At 27.4% G+C, this 25,857-nt stretch overlaps 1 protein-coding gene across 4 annotated transcripts in view; it reads left to right on the top strand.

Annotated features, from left to right (window-relative positions):
- The window catches only part of LOC127290025 (uncharacterized), a 124,928-nt gene that overhangs the window by 51,188 nt on the left and 47,883 nt on the right, over positions 1-25,857 (top strand). For 2 of the 4 annotated variants that reach the window (XM_051318386.1, XM_051318387.1), the window contains exon 1: positions 21,319-21,732. The exons of the other annotated variants lie outside the window; for them this stretch is intronic. The gene's annotated coding sequence lies outside the window, so the exon portion shown is untranslated. Of the gene's footprint in view, positions 1-21,318; positions 21,733-25,857 lie in introns of those variants that run through there. 4 annotated transcript variants of the gene reach the window in all.

Genomic DNA, 25,857 nt, shown 5'->3' with positions numbered 1-25,857 from the left:
TTAAAAAAAATTTTTTTTTAAAAAATAAATTAAAAATATTCAATTTATATTATTGATAAGTAGATTTTTCATTAGATTTTTTAAATTAATAATTAAATTTTTTTCATAATTTCCCTATAAATTTTTCATAAATTACCACTTTTTTTCAATAATAAATTACCATAAATTTGTCCATAAATTACCATAATTTTCCATAAACTTTCGTATTTCTTCAGAACTTTCCACAATTTACCGTATTTCTACATATAATAGTCCATAAATTAGCATAAAATTGTCTATAAATCACTATAATTTTCTATAAATCACTATAATTTTCTATAAATTATCATATTTTTCCATAAATTTCAATAAATTACCAGAAATTTTTTATAATTTACCAATAATTAATAAATCGTCGTCTAAATAACGAAAAATTTCTATAAATTATTGTAATTGTCCATAAATTACCGCATTTCGCCAAAACTTTCCATAAATTACCACAATTGTCCATAAATTATCGTCATATATATTTCCATAAACTACTGTATATTTTTTTTGTATATAAGAAATAATTTTCTATACTTTTTGTAATTTTTTTTCCATACATTAGGGTCAGTCGGGGTAAATCCGAACGGGGGGTAAATCCGAACGCTAATTATTTCAGCTTAATTAAAATTTTTAAAAATAAGTTCGATATGAGAATTTTTACCTCAGATCCTCTTGAAGAGATTCTAAGTATTATCCCATTTTTTGTTTGTTAATTAGCAACAGCATAAACAAAGATAACAAGTATTGCAAAAAAGATTGAAAATCAAAGATGACACTCTTTCAGTATTTTGTCTCGTATTTTAAGAAAAAGAAGCTAAAAATTCATTTTATTATTTATAATTGTTTGTTATGAATACTAGAACAGAAACTATATTTGATTTTTGCCTTCTGTAAAATTTTATTAATAATATCAGACCGTTCGTATTTACCCAAGAAAATTGGAAAACTGGGGTAAATCCGAACGGTATTTTTAATAATTTTTTTTTACATCAGAGCCACACAAAATTGTTTTTATTTCATTACACTATTATTTTAACATTATAAAAGTACATAGAAAAAAGTTTTTCTTTCTATACGTATCCTCGTTAGTAATTAATAAGCAGAAACTTAATCTCTGTTCTCTCGAAGGAGTGTTTCAATTTTTTTGCCAAATGGTTTGTTGAAAAAAGTTTTTCAGGATCTTAAAAAAATTTGGTATTCTACGGTTTTTGGGGTCGCTAATTACCAATTTGAAGTCAGTTTTTCAAAATTCAAAATGGCGGACGAGAATTAAAAAATTCATTGGATTCGCTCGAAAATTGTTACTCGGGGGGTTTCAGAGTTAGCAAATTTGATTATTTTTAAAAATAAGTTTTAGGAAAGTCCGCCATTTTGAATTTAAAAAATTTGACTTTTATTTTTGTATTTACATTCAATCACTCCAAAATACTTTCTGTACCAAGTTTTGCAAAAATCCGTTATGATTTGATAAAGTTATTGAAGGTTTTAATTGTGTAATGCATTTTAATTTTTAACCTGTTTGATTTTTGTATTTATATATGATGCATTATTACATAATAGGTTTATTGTCGTATTTTTTTTTGAGTTTTTATATAAGTTTAACAATTGCAATACTTTAAATTTATTTTCCCTAAGATTTTTCTGAAATACAGTGGCGTTCGTATTTACCCCCATATTTTAGGAAAGTTGCAAAGTATCGAGGTAAATACGAACGCTAAGTTTCCTGCGATTGTAATTTATCAAAAATTTTTTTTACCCCATAAAATTGTTCTATGGAAGTAAAGTAACAACTTCATGCACCAGAATACCGGAAGTATTTTTTTTTTAAAGAAAAAACTTATGTTATTGTTGAAACTTACTAAAAGCGTTCGGATTTACCCCGATTGACCCTACAACAATTTTTCATAATTTACCACTAAATAAATTGTCGCATAAATTACTTAAAAAATTTCTATTAACTACCATAAATTGTTATAAGTTACCATAATTTTTCCATAAATTACCACAAATTATCACATAAATTACCATAATTTCTCCCTAAATTTGTTATCAATTATCATTATTTTCCAAAATTTACCATATATTTGCCAAAAATTTCCAAAAATTACCATTATTTTCCATAATTTACCATATATTACCAAAAATTACCATAAATTACCATTATTTCCATAATTTTCATAATTTACCATATATTTGCTAAAAATTTCCATAAATTACCATTATTTCTATAATTTTCATAATTTACCATATATTTGCCAAAAATTTACATAAATTACCATTATTTTCCATACTTTCCAATATATTACCATAAATTACCATTATTTCCATAATTTTCATAATTTACCATATATTTGACAAAAATATCCATAAATTACCATTATTTTCCATAATTTACCATATATTTATTTATTTATTTATTTAACATATTTACGGGCAGTGCCCTTTCGTACAGTTGTACTTATAATAAAGGATTTGAAAATTAACAAAGTATAAAAATTAAGCGAAGATAACAATAGCTTAATCATAATGGTATACGAGTTCACGTAGCTTAGTAATAAACATGTTTAAAGAGATGCCGTAAAAATCCAAGTTTGTGCAAAACTGATTTGCCTCATTAGTTATTCTAGATATGACTGAATTTTGTCCATAATTAGTGACATGTAAAGTTTGATTCAGTAATATAGGATATCTAACCGGTTTCATAGGAACAAAAAAATTCATTAATGACAAAAGAGGAGGGCAATTTATAATGCCATTTATAATTTTAAAAAGAAAAAGCAAGTCGCCATACAAAAATCTTTGTTTAATTGATGGGATACGCAAAGTTCGTCGAAGGTCAGAATATTCATGACTGAAATAGTCAAAAGGCAAGCCAGCACGTCTCGCAATAAAACGTAAGAATCTATTTTGAATACGTTCAAGTTCAATTAGTAAAGAATCTTGATAAGGCTGCCAGATGAGAGAAGCAAATTCTATAATAGGTCTAACCAGTGAGAAAAAAAGTGTTTTTAGAGCCAAAATATTTGTAAAAAAAGAAGTATTACGGATGACAAAGCCCAGGACTCTATTTGCTTTATTAATGGTTTGAAATACGTGTGTACTAAAATCCATGTTAGAAACTAATGTTACCCCAAGGTCACATACCGAGGTCACTCGAGAAATATCTACAGTACCAATTTTATAACAATGCTCGAAAAATTTTTTCTGCCTAGTAAATGAGATAACATAACATTTTTTAATGTTTAAGAAAAGCTTATTTAAGATGGACCAATCAACAAGCCTACTAAGATCAGCCTGAAGATCAATACAGTCTTGTTCAGAAGTGATAGATTTGTATAACTTAAGGTCGTCGGCGAAAAGTTGAAATAAACTATGTTTGAATAGAGGGTGTATATCATTAATAAAGAGCAGAAAAAAGAGTGGACCCAGATGCGAACCCTGAGGAACACCAGAGGTTGCTAAAAAAATTTCCGAAAAATCATATTCAACGCGAACGGATAGAAATCTATCTGCGAGATAGCTCTCTATCCAGCAGATTACGTTTGAAGAGAAGCCAAGAGCCTCAAGCTTTGCCACCAGTATTGCGTGATCGACCTTATCAAAGGCTTTAGCGAAATCAGTATATATACAGTCGACTTGGGTTGATTTTTCAAGATTCGCAAATGTGAAGTTTGTAAACAAAGACATGTTAGTCAATACTGATCGGCGCCTCATAAAACCATGCTGCTCATCAATGATTAAATGTTCAGTTAATCTATAAAATTCGTCAAAAACTATATTTTCAAAAATTTTGGAAATAGAGCTGAGTATGACTATTGGTCTGTAGTTAGCTACATTCCTCTTATCACCATCTTTATGTACAGGAACAACAATACCTCTTTTCCATTCCAAAGGAAAAATATTGGTAGATAATGAACGATTAAATAATATATATAAAGGTTCAACAAAAACAGAGCAGCATGACCTTAAGAGGGACGGCGGAATATGATCGGGACCTGCTCCCTTATTAACGTTTAAGTTTTTTAATTTGGATAGTATTATGCTTTTGTTAATAAACAAAGTATTGATATGACAAGAATTTATATAATCAAAATTTGCAGATGAAATATTAGTCGACGGAATTGTATATACAGAACTAAAATGCTTACGAAAACAGTTTGCAATGTCACAATTAGTATTCGCAGATAAGTCACCGAGATAAACATCTTTAGGGATACGTGAGTCGTGGTTAACAGTTTTAACGTAGTTCCAAAATTGCTTAGGATCGGAGATTACAGAATTCTCAACTTTGTGTATGTAATTTTTAAATGTTAGTTTAGACAACGACTTGCATTTTTCTCGCAAATTAGAAAACTCAATGTAATCCAATGGATCATTTGTACATTTAAATTTACGATGAGCTATTTTTTTAAGAAACACTAGTCGTTTTAATTCGTGAGAAAACCATGGCATAGAATTATCATTATGGATTCTCTTGATAGGAACGAATAGGTTAAATGCAGTATAAACATAATTATAAAAAGCTAAGACTGCGTTGTCTAATGATTCACTCTTTAATATAGAATTCCAATCAGCGTTACCTAGAAAAGTATGTATACTGCCTAAATTTGCCTTTGCAAAATCATATTTAAAATAATTAAATTCCGGGATCAAATTAACATTTTGTGTTAAAGCAGTATGTATAGTAAATATTAACGGGGGATGATAATTGTCGACTGGTAGGATAGGATCTAAGGATAATTCAAGGGAGTAATTTAAAGAATTATATAGAGCAAGGTCTAAAATAGAACCAGTGATGTTTACAAAAGAATTTACTTGAATTAAATTTAAGTAATCTAAAGAATCAGATAAGCGATTTGCTATATTCTTGCAAATACTAGAAGATCCAGGATCCGGTACACACGATGGTCCATCTTTAGATGTTGAATTCCAACTCACATGTGGAATGTGGCATATATTTGCCAAAAATTTCCATAAATTACCATTATTTCCATAATTTTCATAATTTACCATATATTTGCCAAAAATTTCCATAAATTACCATTATTTTCCATAATTTACCATATATTACCAAAAATTACCATAAATTACCATTATTTCCATAATTTTCATAATTTACCATATATTTGCTAAAAATTTCCATAAATTACCATTATTTCTATAATTTTCATAATTTACCATATATTTGCCAAAAATTTACATAAATTACCATTATTTTCCATACTTTCCAATATATTACCATAAATTACCATTATTTCCATAATTTTCATAATTTACCATATATTTGACAAAAATATCCATAAATTACCATTATTTCCATAATTTTCATAATTTACCATATATTTGACAAAAATATCCATAAATTACCATTATTTTCCATAATTTACCATATATTACCAAAAATTACCATAAATTACCATTATTTCCATAATTTTCATAATTTACCATATATTACCAAAAATTACCATAAATTACCATTATTTCCATAATTTTCATAATTTACCATATATTTGCCAAAAATTTCCATAAATTACCATTATTTTCCATAATTTACCATATATTACCAAAAATTACCATAAATTACCATTATTTCCATAATTTTCATAATTTACCATATATTACCAAAAATTACCATAAATTACCATTATTTCCATAATTTTCATAATTTACCATATATTTGCCAAAAATTTCCATAAATTACCATTATTTTCCATAATTTACCATATATTACCAAAAATTACCATAAATTACCATTATTTCCATAATTTACCATATATTTGCCAAAAATTTCCATAAATTACCATTATTTTCCATAATTTACCATATATTTGCCAAAAATTTACATAAATTACCATTATTTTTCATAATTTACTTATTTTTTGTCGCATAAATTAAAAACGCGAAAATTGAAATTTTCAAAATTGAAATAAATTTCCATAAGTTACCGTACATTTTCATAATCTACCATAAATTTCCAAAAATTACCATAATTACCATAATTATTACAATAATTTTCCATAATTTACAATTCATTTTCGCATAAATTGGAAACTTGAGGATAAAAATTTTGAAAATTAAAAATTGAAAGAAATTTTTTAATTTTTTTTATTTATAAATTTTACTCTAAGAAATATATCTACTTTTATATATATATATATATAACCAGAAGTTTATTAACAATCACTCTATAATTAACCAGTTATCGATTTAATTAATTAAGTCTTGGTATAAATTTGGATTACTCGAAAATAGATAGAGGAAACCCTCGAACGTTCACCCTTCCAAATTTGGACACTAAGAGTATTTTAAAACAAAGCGAGAGAGAAAGCGAGAAAAACTTAAAGAAGAAAAGCGATCTCCTATTCATTTACAACAGAAAATTAAATGTTAAATTTTAGAATTTAAAAAGAAAAAAATTATTAATAACGACAATTGTTATCATTTTTTTTTTAAATCTAAAAATTAATTTTTTTTTTTAGAAAAACAGAAAAAGAGAGTGAGAGAGATGGTACGTTAGGAAATACGTGTCAACGAGAGAAGTGGATTTCGATCCACGTTGAGTAAATTCCTTCAAGCGTGACCTACTAATTAACGATAAGTGTTTCTGTAATTAATACCCTCACCAATTAATGATTCTCGAGTGCATTTTCACACTTTTATATACGAAAATAGAAAAGAAATAAGGAAAGAGGGGACCAAAAAAAAAAATATATATATATATATATATCAAGTAAAATATTAATCAATTGATATTCGAAGATAAATTGAGAACATTTTTTTTGTTAAAAAAAAATAATAATTAATTTTATTTACTTGAAACTCTGTTATTTTTATCAGCGAATTTAAAGGAATTAAAAGGAATTTAAATTTAAAAGGTTTAGGAATTTAAAGTTTTATAATATTAGTATAGTAATTTTTACAATACTATAGTAGATTCAATAACCTACTATATATTAATATTGTAAAATTTACTACACTAATATTGTCAAACTTAATGTATTAGTATTGTAAAATTTGCTATACAAATATTGTGAAACTATTTCTATACTATATAGTGATGTTTTACTTTTTATACTAGTATTGTGTAACTTAATGTATTAATATTGTAAAATTTGCTATACTAATATTGTAAAACTTACTAGACTCGTATTGTAAAAATTATTATACTACTATAGTAAATTTTACAGTATTAGTATATAGTAAAGTTTTATCTAACTATTGGAGTTTTAAAATATATTAGTATAGTAATTTTTACAATACTGTAAATTTTAAAGTAGTAGTAAAAGTAATTTTTACAAGTATGGTAAATTTACTAATAATTAGTACTATTCTAGTATTGACAAAATTACTATACCTATATCAATATTTTTAAATTTATTTTACTAGTATTGTAAAAAATTACTATACTAATATATTGTAAAACTCCAATAGTTAGATAAAACTTTACTATATACTAATACTGTAAAATTTACTATATAGTACACGGAGAAAAAAGATTTCTTTTATAAAGTAACTTTTACTACTTTCAGAGTAAAACTGGACCAACTCGAAGTTTCTGCGCATCTCTGGCAATTTTTACTCCAAAAATTGTAAAATTTACTCTAGAAATAGTAAAACTTACTACGGAAACAGTAAAATTTACTACAGAAATAATAAATTTTACTATTTTTGGAGTAAAAATTGCCAGAGATGCGCAGAAACTTCGAGTTGGTCCAGTTTTACTCTGAAAGTAGTAAAAATTACTTTTTCTTTTTCTCCGTGTAGTATAATAATTTTTACAATGCGAGTATAGTGAGTTTTACAATATTAGTATAGCAAATTTTACAATACTAATAATACATTAAGTTTCACAATACAATCATAGAAAATTAAAAGGCATTAAAATAAACTGCAACGCTTATTATTTTAATCCAATTTTTCTTATTTTTTATCCATTTTGATATTTCAAATAAGCAAAATTGGATTAAAATAATAAGCGTTGCACAGTGGCCGATTTCCCGAAAAACCTGGCCAAAAGTCAAAAATTTTTTTTTAGAAATTTATACTTTTTATTGTTGAATATTATAAAGGAGGGTTCACTGCATAATTTTGCGAAAAAAAATTACACTTTTTTTATCACCAATTTATTATGTGAACAAGTAAAAGTGATCTTTGCCAGAGATTTACTCAGAACGTTTCATAACTATAAATTTTCGTCACAGTTAAAATAGTGAAAATATACTAATATACAGCAGATTTTTGAATATCTTTTTTTGGGAATTATTAACAAAGGTGTATGAAATATGTTGAATGTATTTATCATCACATTTAAAACGTACAGTTTTTAAAAAATGACATTAAACATCGCTATTCATGGCTACGATTTTTGTATTGTTTTATCAACGTAAATCATGAAAATAATTGTAAAATCCACCGATATCCGCGCTCTACCTGGTATTATCATAAACTAGAATATATTTTTGATTCATTTTAATTGAAATCAGCTGCCCGAAGCTGCCCCTGCAGTTTTGGTATCACTTTTTATTTCACCCAGCGCGGTTTACCGACAGCGCGTTGCACCGGCCGGCGGTGCAACTGAACATGAAAGACTGACTTTTTCTTCATTCGCATTCGCTTTAAACTAAAATTTAAGCACTGTCTGTAATTTAAAAAAAATAAACTCTAACACATATACGCAATTTTATAATACCAGCAAATATTTTGGATCCGCCATATTGAATTTGATAAAACAAATGTAAAATTTGATTTCAAAAACCCAGTAAACGTAAGTATACTAAGTTTGGTTAAAATCGTACCATTTTTTAATTTTTAACAAAGTTTTTAAAAATCTAAACGGCCATTTTAGATCCGCCATTTTGAAATTGAAACAACCAATGTAAAATTTGAATTCAGAAGCCCAAAAAACATGGGTATACCAATTTTGATTGTAATCGTATCATTTTTCGATTTTCAGCAAAGTTTTCTAAAATCTAAACGGCCATTTTGGATCCGCCATTTTGAATTTGACACAACCAATGTAAAATTTGAATTTAGAAGCCCAAAAAACATGGGTATACCAATTTTGGTTGAAATCGTATCATTTTTCGATTTTTGGCCAGGTTTTTCGGGAAATCGGCCACTGTGCGTTGCGGCTTATTTTAAATATACCTTATAATTTTCTATGAGTATATAGTAAATTTTATCAATATTAGTATAGTAAGTTTCACTGTATTAATGTATGGTAAAATTCACAAATATAACTATAGTAAGTTGAATAAATTGTATTGTACTGTTATATTTTTTTTGTTATTTTTGCTTGAAACAATTAAAAAAAAAAAATTAATTATATATAAATAATAATTTTTTGAACACCGCGTATAATGCACATATCGGTATGGGACGACGTGACGAGACGAATACACACAAGGGAGGGATGGATGGACGGACAGACAGACAGACAGAGAGAGAGAGAGAGAGAGAGAGAGAGATCCGGGGCTCACAGTCACCGGAAATGATGCGCGCGCAACCCCTAGATACCGAGACGCGCGAGAACCACCTTCTCTTCAACAAGAGAGAGAGACAGAGAGAGAGAGAAAGATTCAACCTTCATCGCTCGACTCCTCCATATATATATGTATATTATTCCGGTACCTTTCTACCACTAAATCGCGGACCATCCCCGGGGCTCTGCTTTTCACACTTTATACATGGGAAGAGAGAACACACCTGAAAACAGCGAGAGCAGCAGCCCCCACTCTGTCTCTCTCTTTCTCTCTCTTTGCCTCCACAGTAGCTCTCCCAGAGAAGAGCCTTGAGAATTCTGGATTTTGCGGTGAGACGAGACGCACGGGCAAAAAATCCTCCCCCCCCTCGCGTTACCCACCTCCTAGTACTACTACTACCACCACCTTCCCTCTCCCCCCCCAGTTTTACGCTTCCGCTTCCTGGGAATCCGCAACGGCAACTGACACTTTGAAAGCTCGTTTTATCCCTATTCCATCTGCTTTTGACGGTAGTACACGAATATTCCCTTAGTTTTATAATTATTTTTATTTATTTATTTTTTTTTTCTTTAGTTTTTTTAATTCTAAGATGTATTTCTTATATAAATATATACACTGAGAAAAAAAATTTAGTGTTTGCAACAAAATTGTTTGGTTAGGCAATTTTGGTTCTTGTAACCAAATTTTAGTTGGCTGAAACAAAGTCGTAGAATTATCTCAACCAAACATTTTGTTATGCCAACCAAATTATTTGGTTGAACATTTTTAAATTCCAACCAAAATTTGGTTACGACAACAAAATAATTTGGTTAACACAAAAAAATAATTTGGTCTAAAAAACCAAATGATCGTTTGTTGTCCTAACAAAAAAAATTTGGTTGAGCTAACCAAACATTTTTGTTATGCAAACAATAAACACTCAACCAAATTTTTTGGTTGACTCAAACAAATAGTTTAGTTGCTTAAATACCAACAAAAATTTTTTGTTGGCCCAACCAAATTTTGGTTGCTCTGACTAAACATTTTTCTCAGTGTATATATATATATATATTTTAAAGAAAATTTTCTCTCTACTTTTTTATACTTGAGATTTTATTTTCTACTCGATTTAAAAATTATGTTTTACTCTCTGATGTGGAGAAAATTTTAAATTTAATTTCAACATTTTACTGTATTTTACAATATTGCATTCAATTTAAAGAAAAAAAAAAAAAAAAATTAGCATCTTTATAGTCAACGATGCCAAAAACATTGGGAGTATGAAAATTCAACCGGATCGGATCAATTATTTTTTTTTCTAATTCGACTGTAAATTTGAATCAGCCTTTTTTAAATTTTGTAAATCAGATGTTAGAATCGGTTACAGTGACTTCGAAAACCGCACCAAGTTTTAAGATTTAAACGAATTTTAATTTTTTCGACCGCCATGTTGCATCAGACATTTTGAATTTTTGAAAAATTCACATCAGATTCGTGATCAGCGACCTCGAAAAAAAATATTCCTTTTTTTGGATCAGAAATTTTGAATTTTAAAAATCTGACATTAGATTCGTTATCGGCGAACCCAAAAATCCTCCGAAACACGAAAATTTAAGCGAATTTGATTGATTTTTACAAAAATATCCGTCACATTGAATCCGCCATTTTGAATTTTGAAAATCGGACATCAGATTCGTGATCAGCGACCCCAAAAACCCCTAGATAGTGAGTACCATGAAAAAATAGAATTTTTTTTTTATTTTTTTAGAATCCAAATTTTGAATTTTTGAAAAAAAATTGCTGTCTTTTTTTTTAAAGGCGCCGTTTAGAATTTTGAAAATATACCATCAGATTCGTAGTCAGCGTCCCCGAAAAGCTCGGGATTACAAAATTTAGGCGATTTTGATAAATTTCAAAAAAAAAAATTCACCATATTGGATCCGCCATTTTGAATTTTGAAAATCCGACATCAGATTCGTGTTCAGCGACCCCAAAAACCCCTAGATAGTGAGTACCATGAAAAAATAGAATTTTTTTTTTATTTTTTTAGAATCCAAATTTTGAATTTTTGAAAAAAATTGCTCCGACTTTTTTTTAAAGGCGCCGTTTTGAATTTTGAAAATATACCATCAGATTCGTAGTCAGCGTCATCGAAAACCTCGGGATTACAAAATTTAGGCGATTTTGATAAATTCCAAAAAAAAAAATTCACCATATTGGATCCGCCATTTTGAATTTTGAAAAATTGACATCAAATTCGTGATCAGCGACCCAAAAAACCCCTAGACAGTGAGTACCATGAAAATGTGGAAATTTTTATTAATTTTTTAAGAATCCAAATTTTGAATTTTAAAAAAATATTGATTTTCTGTAAATGGCGCAGTTTTGAATTTTGAAAATCTAACATCAGATTCGTAATCAGCGACCCCAATAATCCCTGTATAACAAAATACAAGCGAATTTGATAGATTTATAAAAAAAAAAAATCCGCCATTTTCAATTTTGAAAATCGGACATCAAATTCGTGATCAGCGAGCCCAAAAACCCCTAGACAGTGATTACCATAAATATATAGAAATTTTTTTTTTGTTTTTTAAGAATCCAAATTTTGAATTTTGGAAAAAAATTGATCGCTCTTTATTTTAAAAGAGCCGTTTTGAATTTTGAAAATCAATTCAGTGACTTCGAAAAAAAAACCGACCTGAATAACAAAATCGAAGCAAATTTGATTAATTTAAAAAAAAAATTCAAAATTTTGATTTTTTAAAAAAATTAAAAACAATTTCTCTTTTCATGGTACTCACTGTCTAGGGGTTTTTGGGGTCGCTGATCACGAATTTGATGTCTGTTTTTCAAAATTCAAAATGGCGGATCCAATATGGCGGAATTTTTTTTTTTAATTAATCAAATTCGCTTGAATTTTGTGTTTCTGAGGGATTTTTTTTTTTTTTTAATATTTGTTTTAATTTATAATTAAAGATAATAAAAAAAATAATACTAATAATAGTAGAAATACTAAAAATATAATTAAAACTATTTTTTTTTTGTTAATCGTAAAAATTTATAGGAATTATAATATAATTTTCAATAATTTATAATCAAATGAAAAAATTTACATATCGCCTGATTTTTATATTTATATATTTGCGTGTATTTAATATAGTAGATGATTGGATAAATTCCCAAGGTGACACAATTAAAAATTCATAACCTAGATTTAAAAAATTAAAAAAAGAAATTTATTTTATTCCAAAAAAAGTAAAAAAAAATTTTATTCATCAATATATATATATATATATATATATATATTGGGTAACAAAATTAAACATCAATTATTAAAAAGTGTTTATCAATTTTAATATTTAACGCGATTTCACAACTTGACTATATATGCACATAAATACATTATAATATGTCTTTTCACGTTTGTTTTTCTCCCTTTTTTTTTTTATATTATTTCATTTTAAAAATGTGTGTATCTAGGTCTTGTATGTAAATCAAGAGTAAAATGTAATCGTTATCTTTACTAACATTTATCTTACGTTGTCAAAAGACAAATGAGCAACGATAACAAATGAATGTTACTAGAAAGAGAGAGAGAGAGAGAGAAAGAGCGTTTTTCCATCGTGTCGCGGATTAATGTGTCACGGAATGACCATTTTATTATTACAATTTTTTTTTTTTTTTCATTTTATTCAATTGCCTCTGTCAGAGAAATTTAATTTTAATCCAATATTGTTTAATCCCAACAATAAAAAAATTTTATTTTAATAAATATTAATAATAATAATAATAATAATAATAGTAATAATAATAATAAAAAAAAATAATAATAATAGTAATAACAATAATAAAAAAAAAATAATAATAGTAATAATAATTATAAAAAAAATAATAATAATAGTAATAATAATAATAATAATAATAATTATAAAAAAAAAAAAAATAATAATAATAATAATAGTAATAATAATAATAAAAGTACCTAATAATAATAATAATAAACAAAAAAAATAATAATAATAGTACATAATAATGATAACAATAATAATAATAATAATAATAATAAAAAATAATAATAATAGTAATAATAATAAAAAATAATAATAATAGTAATAATAATAATAATAATAATAATAGTATTAAATAATAGTAATAATAATAATAATAATAGTATTAAATAATAATAAAAATAATAATAAAAATAAGAATGAAATAATAATAATAATAACCGAATAAAAATTCGGACAAATTTTAAAAATTCAGTGAATAACAAAAAAATTAAAAGAATTTATAATTTTGAAAAGTTTCCATACGAATAGATAAATGTGACAATTGTATTTGTTTTCGAAATTCAAACTTGATTAAATCAGACAAAAGGGGAGGGTAAAAAAAAGAGTGAAATAAAATAAACAAAAAGTATACAATTCGATAATAGAAATCAATATATATATATATATATATATATGTATTCCATAGCACAATTTGAAATTATTTGGAGCAGATAGACAATTTGAGGTTAACATGTTTGAGAACCACTTTGTGATATATAGTTTTCCAAGCCCTCACGACTGCTTGTCGGCCATTGACCCCTCTAGTTCCAACTACCCCCCATCCCTCTCTTGCTCTCTTCCTGTTCCTCTACTTCCACTTTGCAGTTGAGGGCAATGAGGATATGACAATATCCTCATTGATTCCACCAACCCCCCTCCCCCCCTCACCCAAACCACCCCCTCGAACATTCTATCTTTTTTATCTCAAAAAAAAAGTTTATTCAAAAAAAAATTTTTTACATTTTTTTTTTTTTTAAATTTTACTGTATTAATGTCAAATAAAATTAACGATTATTTGGTGTATTTTAAGCTGATTTTTTTTTTATTTATTTCTACTAATTTGAAATTTTGAATTTAACTTCATATCTTTATTTCAGCCGAGACGAAAAATCTTTTGGATTAAAAAATTTACAGTGGAAAAGATGAATTTTGAAAATTTGTCATCAAATTCATGATCAGTGACCTCAAAAAACACGAAATTTCGGCAAATTTGATTGATTTTAAAAAAAATTCCGCCATATTGGATCGGCCATTTTAAATTTTGAAAAACTGATATCAGATTCGTGATCAGCGACCCCAAAAACCCCTAGACAGTGAGTACCATAAATACTTAGAAATTTTTTTTATTTTTTAAGAATCCAAATTTTGAATTTTTGAAAATAATTGATTTGTCTTTTTTCAAAGGCACGGTTTAAATTTTTTTAAATCTACCATCAAATTCGTAATCAGCGACCCTGAAAACCCCCGAGTAACGAAATTCATGCGAAATTGATTAATTTTTTAAAAAAATTCCGCCATAATGAATCCGCCATTTTGAATTTTGAAAATCGGACATCAAATTCGTGATTAGCGACCCCAAAAATCCCTAGACAGTGAGTACCATGAAAATGTGGAATTTTTTTTTTAATCTTTACGAATCCAAATTTTGAAAAAATTGATTTTTTTTGAAGGCACTGTTTTCAATTTTACATATCTAACATCAGATTCGTAATCAGCGACCCTAAAAACTCCCGAGTAACGAAATTCAAGCGAAATTGATTAATTTTTTAAAAAAATTTCGCCATATTGGATCCGCCATTTTGAATTTTGAAAAACTGACATCAGATTCGTGATCAGCGACCCCAAAAATCCCTAGACAGTGAGTACCATAAATATATAGAAATTTTTCTTATTTTTTAAGAATCCAAATTTTGAATTTTTGAAAATAATTGATTTGTCTTTTTTCAAAGACGCGGTTTAAAATTTTTTAAATCTACCATAAAAATTCGTAATCAGCGGCCCCGAAAATCTCTGAAAAAGAAAATTCAAGCAAATTTAATTCATATTTAAAAAAAAATTCCGCCATATTGGATTCGCCATTTTGAAATTTGAAAAACTGTCTTCAGATTCGTGTTCAGCGACCCCAAAAACCCCCGTGTAATAAAATTCAAGCGAAATTGATTAATTTTTTGAAAAAATTTCGATATATTGGATCCGCCATTTTGAATTTTGAAAAATTGACATCAGATTCGTAATCAGCGACCCCAAAAACCCCTAGACAGAGAGTACCATAAATACACTAGAAATTTTTTTTATTTTTTAAGAATCCAAATTTTGAATTTTTGAAAATAATTGATTTGTCTTTTTTCAAAGGCGTGGTTTAAAATTTTTTAAATCTACCATAAAAATTCGTAATTAGCGGCCCCGAAAAACCCTGAAAAAGAAAATTCAAGCGAATTTAATTGATTTAAAAAAAAAAAATTCCGCCATATTGAATCTGCCATGTTGAATTTTGAAAAACTGTAATCAGATTCGTGATCAGCGACCTTAAAAACCCCCGAGTAACGAAATTCAAGCGAAATTGATTAATTTTTTAAAAAAAATTCGCCATATTGGATCCGCCATTTTGAATTTTGAAAATCCGACATCAAATTCGTGATCAGCAACCCCAAAAACCCCTAGACAGTGACTAGTATGAAAAAATCAATTTTTTTTTTATCCAAAGCGAATTTTTGAAAAAAAATTTGTTTTCTCTTTCTTTTTTTAAAAGCGCCATTTTAAATTTTGAAAATCTAATATCAGATTCGTAATCAATAAACCCCAATAATCGTCGACTAATAATTTTACAAACTAAATCAGATAAATTTTGAATAAAAAATGTTTTTTTGTTTCTCAATTTCCGTGTTTGTGATAATTTCTCTGTTTTATTTTTTTCAAATATTTATAAATGTTTTGATCTCTCGGTGGAATATTTTCGATACCGGAAGAAGAGTAAACAAAATGAAAGAGAGAGAGAGAGAGAGAGAAAAAGAGAAAAAAAGCGGAAATGGTACTTTCCTCGCGATTCATGTGTTTGTCAAATTCTCGCAAACAAATCACATGTGTCACATCCTCATGAGTTATGAATGCAGCGAGCAGAAGGCATGGACCGGGAAAAACCCCGAATGGGATAAGATAAGATTTTGAGACGAAGCAAACTCTCTCTCTCTCTCTCTCTATAAATATATATATATAAAAGAGAAGTCGTTTTGTATTCTCGTTGCGAAATTGGAGAGAAAAAGATGTCATATAATCAAGAAAACGTATGAAGACGTCATGGTGAAAAATTGCCTCCGGTACATTTTTTTTTTTATTTTTTTTTTCTTTACATACTTTAATTTTCATGAGAGGAAGAAAAAAAGCATTTCTTTGCCTTTTATATTACGTCTTTTTCATTGCATTCTCGTAGATTTTGAATTTTTATATTGATTTGAAAAAAAATTCCTTTTTTTGGATCCGAAATTTTGAATTTTGAAAATTTGACATCAGATTCGTGATCAGCGACCCCAAAAACCCCTAGTTAGTGAGTACCATGAAAAAAAAGAATTTTTTTTATTTTTTTAGAATCCAAAATTTGAATTTTAGAAAAAAAATACTCTCTTTTTTTAAAGGCGCCGTTTTGAATTTTGAAAATATACCATCAGATTAGTAGTCAGCGTCCCTGAAAACCTCGGGATTACGAAATTTAGGCGATTTTGATAAATTCCAAAAAAAAAATTCACCATATTGGACCCGTTATTTTGAATTTTGAAAATCCGACATCAGATTCGTGATCAGCGACCCCAAAAACCCCAAGATAGTGAGTACCATGAAAAAATAGAATTTTTTTTATTTTTTCAATATCCAAAATTTGAATTTTTTAAAAAAACTACTGTCTTTTTTTAATGGCGCCGTTTTGAATTTTCAAAATATACCATCAGATTTGTAGTCAGTGTCCCCGAAAACCTCGGGATTACGAAATTTAGGCGATTTTGATAAATTCCAAAAAAAAAATTCACAATATTGGATCCGCCATTTTGAATTTTTAAAATCTGACATCAGATTCGTGATCAGCGACCCCAAAAACCCCTAGACAGTGAGTACCATGAAGATATAGAAATTTTTTTTATATTTGAAGAATCTAAATTTTGAATTTTTGAAAATAACTAATTTATCTTTTTTCAAAGGCGCGGTTTAAAATTTTTAAAATCTACCATCAAATTCGTAATCAGCGGCCCCGAAACACCCTGTAAAAGAAAATTCAAGCGAATTTAATTGATATTTAAAAAAAAATTCCGCCATATTGGATCCGCCATTTTGAATTTTGAAACACTTTCATCAGATTCGTGATCAGCGACCCAAAAAACCCCTAGACAGTGAATACCATGAAGATATAGAAATTTTTAACTTTTTTTAAATACTTTTTCTGCCTTTTTAAGAATCCAAAATTTTGAGTTTTTTTTAAAAATCCGTTCGCCATATTGGATCCGCCATTTTTTATTTTGTTTTCCATGATGCTGACGTATCTTACGAGTATGTGTACGTAACTTATGTAAAATTGCAAAAAAAAAAAAATTACAAAATTTTAAACAGAAAATTTCTCATATATTAATTATTAATAAATTTTGAGAGAAAAAAAAATGAAAATTTTTTGATTAAATTGTCAGAAACAAATTATAATAATGATGACGATGATAATAATAATGATGATGATGAAATTGAAAAAGAAAATTACGAAGAGCTGACAAGGCGGTCAAAATAAGCGAATCCTGAAGGTGGAGATCAATAACGAACCCCCTTCCCCCCATTTAGGATTCCCTCTTCTCCCCCCCCCTTCCTCACTCACTGCTGACTCTAGTAATCACTCGGTGGCACCACCCCCTTGAATCTCCCCCCTCCTCCTTTCTGCCCACCCCCAACTCACCCCTTTTACACTCCATCTTCTCAATATCGTACGTTTACGCTCGCACATGCACCTTGTCACGTCTCGTATATATATATATATATATATATATATATATATATATATATATATACATATACATATATATGTATATAAATAGGATCTCGTGACCATTCGGCTGCAGATTCCATGTATGAGCTTTTAACCGAGATGCAATGCTTACGCGTCACCGACACATATATATATATATATCACATAGTGTGAGAATTATGCATTTATTCTATTTTTCAAGGTGGGAATTAAATTTTTTGGAAAATAATAAAATTTTCTTTTTTTTTCTTATTAAACATTTTTTAGTATTTTTTAAAATTAAAGATAAGAATATTATATAGATAATAATAGTTTTGCGCATTTGTACAATGTGGAAAATACTACTGCGCAACTGTATACAAAATGAAAAAACTACTGCCCAGCAGTACACGTTTCCCCATGGTACTGCGCAAGTATTTGATTAATTTTTACCCCATTCTTCCGCCATATTGGATCAGCCATTTTGTATTTAAAAAAAAATTAATCATTCGATTAGTAATTAGCGACCTCAAAAAAAAACCCCACATAAAATGTTTCAATTCCATTCATTTTCTAAATATACATAGTATCACGTAAAATATGTAAAGTTGCATAAAGTACGTAGTATTACGTAAAAAATATGAAAAATTTCGAAAAAAAGAGAATTTCGTATAATTTTGTAAAATACGTAATTATTCATAAAATACAGTTATTTGCGTAAAATTCACAGTATCACGTGTAATGCGTAAAAATGCATAAGAACCGTAGTATTACGTATAATACGTAAATTATCGTAAACTATAGAATTATGTATACTTTCGTAAAATTCGTAGTATTATGTAATTTTGCGTAAACTGCGTAATTTTCGTACAGTACGTAGTATTACGTATAATACGTAAATAATCGTAAAGTATAGAATTACGTATAATACATTAAATACATGTTACTACGTTTAATACGTAATAATGCGTAAAATACGTAATACTCACGTATATTACGTAACTTTGCGTATAATTCGTAAGTCTCGCTTATAATACGTAAATTATCGTAAACTATAGAATTATGTATACTTTCGTAAAATACGTAGTATTTTGTAAATTGAGTAATTTTCGTACATAATATTACGTATAATATGTAAATAATCGTAAAGTATAGAATTACGTATGATACATTAAATACATATTATTACGTTTAATACGTAATAATGCGTAAAATACGTAATAATCACGTATATTACGTAAATTTGCGTATAATATGTAAGTATCACGTATAATACGTAAATTAGCGTAAAATATATTGATATACGTAAAATTTTGCTTAATACGTAAATTACATTTGTTAATTTATTTAGTTTAAAAATGTTATTTTTTTCAACATTTATTTAAAACACGTTGAACCATGTAAAAAGCCATAAATGATGGTAATTGCGTTAGTGTAGATAATTTTCTCTATTTAATCCACGGTAGTAAACATATACATATCTAATTCGCCCATTGACGTAGGTCGACTGGCAGGTACCTAAACTGAATTATGATTAGGGTTTTAGAAATGAATGTGTTGGGCGTGACTTGAATTTTGACTAATGTGGCAATATTAACCCTTAGAGGGGTTATTTTCAGGATTATAATGTTAATTTCCTCAAACAATTTTTTTTTTAAGATAAAGATATAAAATTTTTTTTTCTTTTTTTTTAGAGAAGTCTATATAAATTTTTGAATCTGAATGAATTTTTTTTGTTTGAGACACCCCTTTTTCTCGTCATCGAAAGTTGTATTGCGTAGTGTTACGTAGTATTACGTAGCGTTACGTAAAATACATAAGTTATTGGAAAGTAGAAAATGACAAATAATACGTAAAATACGTTGTATTACGTATAATGCGTAAATTTGCGTAAAATACGTAGTACTGCGTATAATATGTAAATTTTCGTAAAACGCGTAGTATTATGTATAAACTCGTAAGATTGCATAATTTTTTATTTTGAATGATTTTTTATTATTATTTTTTGAGACAACCCTTTTCTCGTATAAAACATAGTGTTATATAGCATTACGTAGTGTTACGTAAAATTACGTAGTATTAAGTAGCATTACGTAGTGTTCTATAGAATTACGTAGTGTTCTATAGAATTACGTAGTGTTCTATAGAATTACGTAGTGTTACGTAGAATTACATATTGTTACGTAGAATTATATTTTGTTACGTAGAATTACATATTGTTACGTAGAATTACGTGGTGCTACGTAGAATTGCATATTGTTACGTAGAATTACGTGGTGTTACGTAGAATTACGTAGTATTACGTAGAATTGCGTAGTGTTACGTAGAATTACGTAGTGTTTCGTAGTATTTCTTAGATTTACGTATTATTGCATAGTTTTACGAGTAATACGTACAATACGTAGTATTACGTGTAATGCGTAAATTTACGTAAGAAATGTAGTATTGTAGTACATAAATTGGATTAAAACGTGGATTTAGGTAAAATATATAAATTATCAGAAACTATAGAATTACGTATAATACGTAAATTTGCGTAAAATACGTAATAATTCGTATAATATGTAAATTTTCGTAAAATGCGTAGTATTACGAATTGGTAAGATTGGTTAATTTTTTTTGAGTAAATTTTTCTTTTTGTTTTTAGTCACCCCTTTTTCTCGTAGTATTACGTAGTATTACGTTGTTTTACGTATTATTACGATGTTTTACGTAATATTACGAAGTTTTAGGTAATATTACGTAGTATTACGTAAAATACGTAAGTTATCGGAAAGTATATTTTTTACATAAATTACGTAGTATTACGTATAATGCGTAAGATTGAATAATTTTTTTATTTTGAATGAATTTTTCTTCTTTATGAGACACCCTTTTTTTCTCGTAGTCTGACGAGGTATCGCGAGCGCGGGTGTAACCGAGTCGTGCCGAGGTAAAAGGACCCGCGAGCGTCGACCGAGCTTGATGATGATGGTAGGTAGAGGAGGTGGTGTTGGTGGTGGTGGTGGCTCAACGTCTCGATTCGTGTGTGGCACCAGACCAGCAGCAGCAATATCAGTTCAGTGCGTGCACAGCTGCCGGTCGGCGAGTGTCGTCGCTGGTCAACAGCGCACTCAAAAAAAAATAAATAAAATAAATAAAATAAAATTTTTCCCACTCGAAAAAAACGCACAAAAAAAGGGATTTACAGTTGCAAAAAAAAAAAAATTTCAACTTGTGTATTTTGTGGAAAAATTTTCTTCTCTGAAAATTATTAATTAATATTGAAGCAAAATAGGGGAAAAAAAATAAATAAAAGTGTGACACAATTGTATTTCAAAAAGAATTTTCGCAGGGCACCGGGCCTCGGAGGCCCGGTGTACAACAACAATAAGAAAAAAATAAAAAATGATGTTTCGCACAATAATGAAGGGAAATAACAACGAATTTGTTTTTGACAAAAGTGGGTACAAGAAAAATTGTGGATTAGAAGATGATTTTTCTGTCTCTTGATTTTAGTTGTTTTTTTTGGTGACGTTTGCCAATTCTGGAATATACATAATTGTTAAAAGTTTTTTTTGGATTTGTGTTGATAAAGTGATTTTGGTGGATTTTACCTACAGCCGGATACAGTTTATGTGTTAAAAAATAAGTTTTAAAATTTTAGTTGCGGATTTTTGAAACGAATGGTTTTTTGTGATACATTTTTGGTTTCTTTTTGAGTGATTTTATCAAAATATTTTTTGATATTTGTGAGGCAAATTCTGAGGATATTTGGTTACTGATTAATATTTAGAAGGATGTTTTTTGGTTTTGCAGAAAGTGCGGTTTTTTCGGATTAGAGAATTTAATGATTCGGATTAAAATTTGTACAATTCGGATTTACTGATTCGCATTAAAATTTATACTATTAGGATTTATACTATTAGGATTTATACTATTAGGATTTATACTATTAGGATTTATATACTATTAGGGTTTAGTGTTAGGATTAGTATTTACTATCAGTATTTGTATTAGAATTTACTATAAGGATTTAGTAATTTTCGTTACGAATGATTTTGGGTGATTTTTAAAATAGATTTTTCGTTTTTTTGGGTATAACTAAAAGAACGACTTTTAGTTTTCGTTACAGATTTAATTTCCGTTAAAGAAATTATGCCAGTTTTACTAAATTTGATTGATTTTCATAGTTTTACTGAAAATTTTTGTTTTAGCAAAAATTGATGTTTAACAAAACTTAATTCCCTTGCAGAAGCTATATATTCTATCTCTTTTGTGGTTTAGGTTTAATTGATTTTTATTGTCACTATTTTTTTTTCCTATAACATTAATTGATTTTCATTCCAAATAATAAGTATGAGTTTTTTGAAGCAGTCGCTATTCTGTTTTCAATCAAAAAGAAAAAATTCCAGTTCTTCATATATTTTTACTATGATTTTGATTTTTGTTAAATTTTTCCACAGATTTCATTTGTTTCAAAAATATTTCGAAAAGTAATTTTTTTTTCTCGGTTCGGATTTAATTAAATACTTCGAATGATGTGTCTTGAGAGATTTTGGTCTTTGGTTTTACGATCTAGATAAAATTTAGTAGTATAGGGATTTTGGTTTTAGTATATATATAGCGGAGATGATTTTGGTTCTCGAGAAGATGTGGTTTTTTTTTTTGATATTTATAAATATTTTAAATTGATATTTATAAATAATAATTAAATTGATATACTCATAAAGAAATAATAGTTTCTTATAGGAATCAATTACTATAAATTAGTTTAATTAATTTTTGTTTTTTTGTAAATTAGTTTTTCTTTTCAAGTTTAGGTTTCACTTAATTTTGATGAATTGTGATGATAATATAGATTAGGTTATTAATGATAGATGACTTTTGTAACGGACGATATATTATTTGTTGTATATATAAATTTAGATCGTTAGTGGTTACAAATTTTGATGTAGTTTCCTTCTAATTATAGTGATGATATATTTGTTCGAAATACTGTTGTTATTTGTTCTAAATTCTGATTACCGTCTGTTTTAATTTCTGATGCTGTTAGTACTAAATTCTAATTTTTATTTGGTTCAAAATCTGATGCTATATTTCTTCTAAATTCTGCTGTTATCTAAAATCTACATCTAAAATCTGATTATCATCCGTACCAAATTCTAATGTTATTTATTCTAAATTCTGTTTTTTATCTATACCAAAATCTGCTGCTACTTCTGATAAATTCTGATTTTTATTTGTACCAAAATTGGATGCTATATTTCTTTTAAATTTTAATGTTTAATTGCTCCAAAATCTGATGCTATTTCTTCTAAATTCTGTTGTTTATATGCTATAAATTCTGATGCTGTTACTTCTATAATTCTTATTTTTATTTGGTTCAAAATCTGATGCTATTTCTTCTAAATTCTGTTGTTTTTATGCTATAAATTCTGATGCTGTTAATTTCTTAAATTCTTATTTTTATTTGGTTCAAAATCTGATGCTATTTCTTCTAAATTCTGTTGTTTATATATGCTATAAATTCTGATGCTGTTAATTCTAAAATTCTTATTTTTATTTAGTTCAAAATCTGATGCCATATTTCTTCTAAATTCTGCTGTTATCTAAAATCTACATCTAAAATCTGATTATCATCCGTACCAAATTCTGATGCTATTTATTCTAAATTCTATTGTTTATCTGTACCAAAATCTGATGCTACTTCTGATAAATTCTGATTTTTATTTCTACCAAAATTGGATGCTATATTTTTTTAAAATTTTAATGTTTAATTGCTCCAAAATCTGATGCTATTTCTTCTAAATTCTGTTGTTCATATGCTATATAAATTCTGATGCTGTTAATTCTATAATTCTTATTTTTATTTGGTTCAAAATCTGATGCTATATTTCTTCTAAATTCTGATGTTTAAATGCTCCAAAATCTAATGCTATTTCTTCTAAATTTTATTCTTCATCTGCTAAAAATTCTAAAATTATTTCTTCTAAAATTCTGTTATCATCTATTTCAAAATTTCTTCCGTTCCAACACCAAATTACCAGTATAGATTTTCTCCAATAAGTGACAATTATTATCTTATACCACTATATATATATACACTTTTAGTGTCCATAAATTTCCTTCAGAAGCATCAAAATTTCCCTCTCACATCAACTATATATATATGGCTTTTGATGCATCACAGAGAGTTGTGTGGGTTCTTTTGGCAAATATTGAACATTTGACATATTACCATGTGTGTGTACTTTTTGATGAATTAGGTTAAATTTCTCCCTTGCCACATACTTAACGTTTGACATATTAAAAGATACTTATAGAAATTTTTTTTTTTTTTTTTGATTCATTATCATGACCTTCGTGTATATATATAGTTAAGAAAAAAATTTTTTTTCCTAAACATTCAAAACACTTTTTGGTCCATTTGTGACTTGTACTTCTTTACATACGACATTCAATTCATCAAATTTTGAAATTTGTCCCAATTCGGACATTGTAATTTCGGACATATGAAAATTTGACGTTTTTTAAAATGCGCACTATTAAAAATTTGTAAATATTTGAAATTCGGAGAAAAATTAAAATTGGGACAAATAAAAATTCGGATAAATTTCAAATTCGGACACATCTGAAATTGGGACAAATAAAAATTCGGATAATTTTAAAATTCGGAAAAAATTTGAAATTGGGACAAATAAAAATTTGGATAAATTTAAAATTCGGCCAAATTTGAAATTGGGACAAATAAAAAGTCGGATAAATTTAAAATTCGGACAAACAGAAATTAGGAAAAATAAAAATTCTGACAAATTTGAAATTCGGACAAATATGAAATTGGGACAAATAAAAATTCGGATAAATTTGAAATTGGGACGAATAAAAATTAGGACAAACAGAAATTCGGAAAAATAAAAATTCGGATAAACAGAAATTTGGACAAATTTGAAATTCGGACAAATAAAAATTCGGATAAATTTAAAATTCGGACAAATTTGAAATTCGGACAAATATGAAATTGGGACAAATAAAAAAATTCGGATAAATTTGAAATTGGGACGAATAAAAATTCGGACAAACAGAAATTAGGAAAAATAAAAATTCGGATAAACAGAAATTCGGAAAAATAAAAATTTGGACAAATTTCAAATTCGGATAAATTTAAAATTTGGACAAATTTGAAATTGGGATGAATAAAAATTCGGACAAACAGAAATTCGGAAAAATAACAATTCGGACAAACAGAAATTCGGAAAAATTAAAATTCGGATAAACAGAAATTCGTAAAAATAAAAATTCGGACAAACAGAAATTCGGAAAAATAAAAATTTGGACAAATTTGAAATTCGGATAAATTTAAAATTCGGACAAATTTGAAATTGGGATGAATAAAAATTCGGAAAAATAAAAATTCGGACAAACAGAAATTCGGAAAAATAAAAATTCGGATAAACAGAAATTCGTAAAAATATAAATTTTGACAAATTTGAAATTCGGACAAATATGAAATTGGGACAAATAAAAATTCGGGTAAATTTAAAATTCGGACAAAATTGAAATTGGGACGAATAAAAATTCGGACAAA

Source organism: Leptopilina boulardi, unplaced genomic scaffold (assembly GCF_019393585.1).
Source record: "Leptopilina boulardi isolate dan_hultmark-lab unplaced genomic scaffold, ZJU_Lbou_2.1 LbouV2_55, whole genome shotgun sequence".
NCBI lineage: Eukaryota > Metazoa > Arthropoda > Insecta > Hymenoptera > Figitidae > Leptopilina > Leptopilina boulardi.
The sequence above is the reverse complement of the archived record's forward strand: the minus strand, read 5'-3'. Positions and strand labels throughout refer to the sequence as shown.